A 6672-nucleotide genomic window follows, 5' to 3' on the forward strand; every position below is an offset into this window, starting at 1 on the left:
CTGACTGGGTATTCCGGGGGCCTGTGAAATCCCGACATCCAGGTAGGGGATGATGGCATCCGGGACAAAAGTGGCGGTGACGGAGGGGATCAGAGGTGGTCAGACACGGGATGTATTTTTGTGGCGGAACCAGTGGAATTCGCTGACGAGCTGGAGGAGAATCTAAGAATTAGAATCACCCGGGGAGCTTTGAAAACTGCCGGGCCGACCCCCCCTCCGCCCCCGATCCTAGGCATTGCGGTGTTTCTTAGAAGCTTTCCAGACCTTTTCCAACGTGCAGCCAAGAGTGAGCAGGAACCTCGAAAAGCACTTCTCAAAAGTGCGATGTGCACCGGGACCACCCGGGGATCCCGTTAAATGTCGGCAGGTGGTGTTGGAGCCCGAGCGTCCCCACTTCCAGCAAGCACCCACATGATGCAGGTGTTGCTGGGGCCGCTGGCCCGTGGACCGCGCTTGGAGCACTTCAAGCAGGATCCCGGCTCCGTCGGAGGCTCGTCGACCTGCCAGCTTCCCCTTGTCTCCTACCCTGCACCCAGTCAAAAGGTGAGTCCTGTCAACACTGCCTTGCGATATCCAGAGACTCACTACTTCTCACCTCCACTGTGCTAGCCCTCCACGGCTCTAAGGGCAAGTAACCACTGGGCTTCCCTACTGGTGACTGTTTTCTGTGCAGCAGCCAGAATAACCATCTGAAACCTTGGCCCAGGTCGCACTGTCACTCTGCTTAATTCTGATCGCTGGTCTGACATAATCTGCAACACCTGTCCCATCTCTCTGACTTCGCTCCCTACCCCTCCGTCTCTCCCACATCTCTCCAGCTATGCCAACCAGAACCACAAGCACGTTCCTGCCACGGGGCCTTTGCACGTGCTCTTGTCCCTTGAAAGCTCTTCTCTATCTGCATCACTCGCCCTCCACTTGATTCAGGTCTCTGCTCCGCTGGCCCCTCAACCATCCTATTTAGCCGTCACCCCCTGCCACCCTCCACCTTCTTTCACTCGCCTCCCCCTGCATTCATGATCCCTTATTGCATAACAGATTATCCCCAAACTTGATGGCTTACAGCAGTAGTAATGATCTATCATCTCACTTGGTTTCCGTGGGCCACAGATTCAGAAAGGGCACAGGGCAGAATGGCTTCTCTCTCTCCACACTGATCGGGACCTCAGCTGGAAGGCAAAAAGGCTGAGGCCTGAGATCACCTGAAGGCCTCTCACTCACAGGCTGGCTGTCACCTGGAACCCTCAGCATGGCCTCTCCACGTGGCCCGAGTTTCCTCCCAGTGTGGTAGCCGGATTCTAAGAGCGAGTGTCCCAGGACATCGAAGAGGGCCAGACAGAATCTGTATCCTTGGAAACCACACCACACGGCTTTACCACATTCTGTTAGATGTGGGCTCTCAGTCCAGCCCACATTCGAGGGCAGGTGAATAGACTTCACTTCAGACCTATTTTAAAAGGCCCACACTCGCCCTTACCTGGCCGTGTCTTTCCTGGGAACCGTATCACTTCCTGATGTGCTACGTTTCTATTTCTGGGCGTGTGTGTGTTATTGTTCTTTCCCTTCCGAACGTCAGCACCTTGTTGGCCTCCATCACTCCCCCACCCCCTTTGCTCACGACCAGGCACGACAAAGAGCAGGTGCCCGATATCTGTTTTCTGCCCGAGTCCGTTACCGTAAGGGAACGCCTGTGGGATTTGGGAAGCAGTCCTGCTGTTTTCTGGAAACCCAAAGAAGCCGCATGAGTGGAAAACAGTCTGCTAATGGGGAAGAGGCTCAAAGAGGCTCGCGAGTGGCTGAGATGTCCCTTGTCGTCCACTTTCGGGAAGGACTCCCGCTCTGCCGTTCACGTGAGACGGTCCTGCCTTCCCAGACAGGCTGCTTGCTCCCAAAGGGGAAGGGCCATGGACGCGTCTTAGTTGCTCAGTGTCCCGCTCCAGAGGCAGCATCCTTAAAACTCAGCGGCTACCTAACTGACACCACAAGTGGTGGAAAGGTAGTAGCAGCTACCTTTTAAAACGAGGACCCAGAGTGAAAAGCAGCCAAGAGCCCGGGTACGGAAAACAATTGATACTAGGGGCTCCTGGCTGGCTTAGTCGATAACACATGGGACTCCTTTTTTATTTTATTTTATTTTATTTATTTATTGGCGGAGGGAGGGAGGGAGCACGTGTGCGTGCACTCCCCTGGGGAGGGGCAGAGAGCAAGGGAAAGAAAGGATCCCGAGCAGCCTCCTCGGATGTCAGCGCAGAGCCCCCCCACAGGGCTTTCACCCCCCAGCCGTGAGACTGTGACCTGAGCCGAAACCAAGAGTCGCACGCTGAACCAGCTGAGCCACCCAGCAGCCCGAGCATGGGACTCTTGATCTTGGGGTCGTGAGTTCAAGCCCCACGTTGGGTTCAGAGTTTACTTCCAAACAAAAAGCAGGAGTCTGGTGTGCTGCTGGGAACTCACTACAGATCTGTAGAGTGATTGGGTCCCCGTCATCAGGTTATGCCTTCACGTTATAGACTGTTTTGAAATCAATAACGGACGTGTATGATTTGGAGGTAAATAAATGCATCATTTGCTCATAGGCTGCCAGCTCCTGAGAAGCCACATCCGGACTAAAGCAGAGGAAGGCCCTTCACCTAGAAGTACTCGGAGACTGAAGTGCCTCCTGTTGGGTGAGTCTGCTTTACTATGTTAACGCAGGGCAGCTGAGGTGGCATTTTTAGAATTTTGTGCAAGGTCGGGAACCGGTTGGAGCTTGAGAGTTCCTGTCGTTGCAGATCCTTCAGTCACTTTGTCCGCCGGCACGGATGTTTCTCTTTCTTCGTATGATGATCAGGGATGCAAAAGGCTAGGGAGGCACCGTTTGTTCCCGGCGGAATGGCAGGCTTTGCGGCAATTGTTGCGTATGGACCATATCAATTGAAGGGCAGGGGAGCTACTAAGAAGGTGTGTTCAGCTGATCCACGTGCGCGTGGCAGCCCAAGGCTTTGTCGTGGGAGCAATGACCCTGGGTAAGGGCTATTCCATGTGTAAGGAATTCTGGGCAAAACCTAAACCTTGGAAAAAGAGAAGCTGTCATGGGGCGCCTGGGTGGCTCCGTCGGTTGGGCGTCCGACTTCGGCTCAGGTCATGATCTCGCGGTTTGTGAGTTCGAACCCCCGCGTTGGGCTCTGTGCCGACCGCTCAGAGCCTGGAGCCTCCTTCGGATTCTGGGTCTCCCTCGCTCTCTGCCCCTCCCCCACTCATGCTCGGTCTCTCTCTCTCTTTCGCAAAAATTAACATTCCAAAAAAAAAAAAAACATTTAAAAAGAAAAAGAGAAGCCATCCTGGTGGTGTTGGTGGTGCTTGCTCTGTACATCTCATGTTGAGTTTATATGTTGAAAATAAATGGCTTGAGTGGGTCAGACAACAACGTGGGAATTTAAATATTGTCTTCCTTTCTTGCAGGCTCAATTTGCCTGGTAACCAAATTACTAATGACTAGTTAGCTGGGTCATTCCGGGGAGTCACATTAGCCCAAAGGAAACACGTCACTTATAAACGTACTCGTTAGTGGTAAAACGTGCATCTTCTTAAAGTCTTCTGACGAAATGAGTGGCAAAGAGAACAACTTGGCAATCCCGAACTCCTCCCAGTGGCTGCAGATTGTCACGTGCTTTGGATGTTCTGTAGGAATCCTGTGTAATTTAACTTTTTTCTGCCTGTTTTGCAGACTGGTCGAGTACTTCAGTTTCTAGGGCTGGTTGGCTCTTAGACCCCTTTCAGAGCAATGCATAGAATATGCTTGCCCACAACTGAACGTGTGTGTGTGTGTGTGTGTGTTTAAACCAAACCTAAAAACCTGATGACAGCTGCTTAGAAGTAGTATTTATTTCAGAATCATGTGTACACCTGAGAATAACTTAAGTATGGGTCCCAGTTTAGCTTTTTTTTTATAACTGCAGAATTATATTTATGCTGCTGTTGTATTAGAATAATTTTTAAATGTCATCTGGAAATGGGAATGTGTATTTTAAGGACTAACGCAAAGGTAAATGGAAAACACTTTTTAAATGTATGAAATTTGTTTATGTTTCTTTGTAAGAAGCATAGATGTGAACAAATTACCTATAATCGAAGTGATTAGTGATTTGTCAGCAAGGTGGTTTGGTCAGACATTATACACAAACTTTGGTATATTTCAGAATGCTTTATTGCACTTGTGGAATTTTCTTGTCTGACCTGAATTTACATTCCGTGGTGATAACATGGTAAATGTAGTGTTATTAAAGTAAGTGAACACACACACACACACACACACACACACACACACACACACAATTTGTGCAAGGACGAAGGACATTTACGTCCGTGTGATTCTCTGAGAATGATGGCCCCTGGGGTTGGGCAATAGATTGCTCCTGTCTTCCAGCAAGGTTTCTTCCATGGCCACTCTGCTTTCCTTGGAGAACTCCCTCCCCACCTGGACCATGGGGAGACTGCCAATCAAGGTGTCTTATTGTGTCTCCCCCACCCACTCACCCAGAGATCAGCCAATTAGAGAGCTCTATTCCAGTCTCCTACCAACAGTGCCTCCCTGATTGGTTCAGAGATGAGCAAGGGCTCACACTGAGCCTATCAGAGCATACCTTGGGGCTCCTCTGCCAGAGTTAGCATGGAGAGTAAACTTAGCCTTAAACGTTAAGGAAAACTCCCCAAATTGGATGCCTTTAGGTCCAAGTTATCCTCCACTTCAGCTCTGTCCCAGACATTAGATCTATTTAGTGGCCTTATCGCGAAGGCACAGAGATTTCTCTCCCTCCCCGTAATGGCCATCCTCACAATACCGATTCACATATACCCAGAAATTCAATTTGGGAAGAGAGATGGGCTGGCAATTGTAGGGGGAAAGAAAGTAGTGGCCTCCTAGCTTTATATTTAGAGTATTCTTTAAAAAAAAAAATGGAGGGGTGCCTGGCTGGCGCAGTCGGTGGAGACGTGACTCTTGATCTTGAGGTTGTGAGTTTGAGCCCCATGTTGGGTGTAGAGATTACTTAGAGTTAAAATCTTGGGGTGCCTGGTGACTCGGTCAGTTAAGCGTCTGACTTCGTCTGAGGTCATGATCTCACTGTTGGTGAGTTTGAGCCCCGTGGGGGGCTCTGGGCTGACAGCTCAGAACCTGGAGCCCACTTTGGATTCTGTGTCTCCCTCTCTCTCTGCCCCCTCCTCTGCTCTCCCTCTCTCTCTCTCTCTCTCTCTCTCTCTCTCTTTCAAATATAAACTTAAAAAAAAAACAAAATTAAATGTAAAATCTTAAAAAAAAAAAAAAAAAAGGCAGAGGGGAGGGGAACTCTGGTTGCATATTGGTACCAACAGTGACCAGGTTTAAATTTGGATGCTGAATTCCTGGCACTGACGGGTTTGACCCAGCCTCTCATGCTTACTCCTGTCTATTGCACAGTGATTTGATGCTAGTCATTGTGATAAGCTCTGAGAACACAACCATGAGAAGACGTACCGTGCTGGGGAGGAACAGCAGAACATCAGAATTCAGCTCCCCCTGGCCATTCGCTATGAGAATTATTTTCTAAACCCACTTACCAAGAGGTAGCCTCAAACCTGTGTAGCCTCAAACCTGAAAGACCCATTTTCTTCCTCAGGTACTTGAAATTCAATAAATTCCAGAAAATATTCTCAGATTTGTCTCCCACCCTTGCTACCTGGTCACTGAACTCGAAACAAGTTGAACTTTCCGAGTTTGGTTTTATTTTGGGGGGGCCATTTGTTTTTTATTTCAAAATAAATTGATCACAGAGGTTATCCAGATTCCAGAGTTGTTAAAAAGTGGGCAAAAAGGTTTGAACGATGGGCTACGTGGGCGGCTCTGTCGGTGGAGCATCTGACTCTTGATTTCCACTCAGGTCACGCTCTACGGGTTCATGGGATTGAGCCCCTGCATGGTATTAGCATGGAGCCCACTTGGGATTTCCTCCCTCTCTCTCTCTCTCTCTCTCTCTCTCTGCGCCCCTCCCCTGCTCTCTCACTCTGTCTCCAAAACAAAAACAAAAAAAAAAAAAAACTGAACTTAAAAAAAAATGTTTTTAAAAACTCAATCCAGGGGCGCCTGGGTGGCGCAGTCGGTTAGGCGTCCGACTTCAGCCAGGTCACAATCTTGCGGTCCGTGAGTTCGAGCCCCGCGTCGGGCTCTGGGCTGATGGCTCGGAGCCTGGAGCCTGCTTCCGATTCTGTGTCTCCCTCTCTCTCTGCCCCTCCCCCGTTCATGCTCTGTCTCTCTCTGTCCCAAAAATAAATAAAAACATTGAAAAAAAATTTAAAAAAAAAAAAAAAAAAAAAAAAAACTCAATCCAAAAGAAAGCAAGAAAAAATAAAAAGATGAGACAATAGCAAACAAAGAGCGAGATAGCAGACTTAATTCCAACCATAGAAAAAAATCACTGTAAGTATAAATGTGTAAATGACCTAAACATTCCGATTAAAAAAAACCGGAGCTTGTCGGGCTGCATAAAAAGGCAAGAGCCAGGCCACCTGGGTGGGTCAGTCAGTTGCCTGTCAGTTGAGTCCTGGGATCGAGCCCGCCTTGGGCTCCCCGGCCGAGCATGGAGCCTGCTCGGGATGCTCTTTCTCTCTCTTTCGATGCCCCTCTCTAAGAAAAAAAAAAAAAAAAAAAAAAAAAAAAAG

At 49.0% G+C, this 6672-nt stretch overlaps 1 pseudogene; it reads left to right on the forward strand.

Annotated features, from left to right (window-relative positions):
* Positions 1 to 411: 411 nt before the first annotated feature.
* On the forward strand, positions 412 to 3731 carry LOC125162106 (HIG1 domain family member 1A, mitochondrial-like; annotated as a pseudogene).
* Positions 3732 to 6672: the final 2941 nt, after the last annotated feature.

The sequence above is a fragment of the Prionailurus viverrinus genome, chromosome A3 (genome assembly GCF_022837055.1).
Source record: "Prionailurus viverrinus isolate Anna chromosome A3, UM_Priviv_1.0, whole genome shotgun sequence".
Lineage (NCBI taxonomy): Eukaryota > Metazoa > Chordata > Mammalia > Carnivora > Felidae > Prionailurus > Prionailurus viverrinus.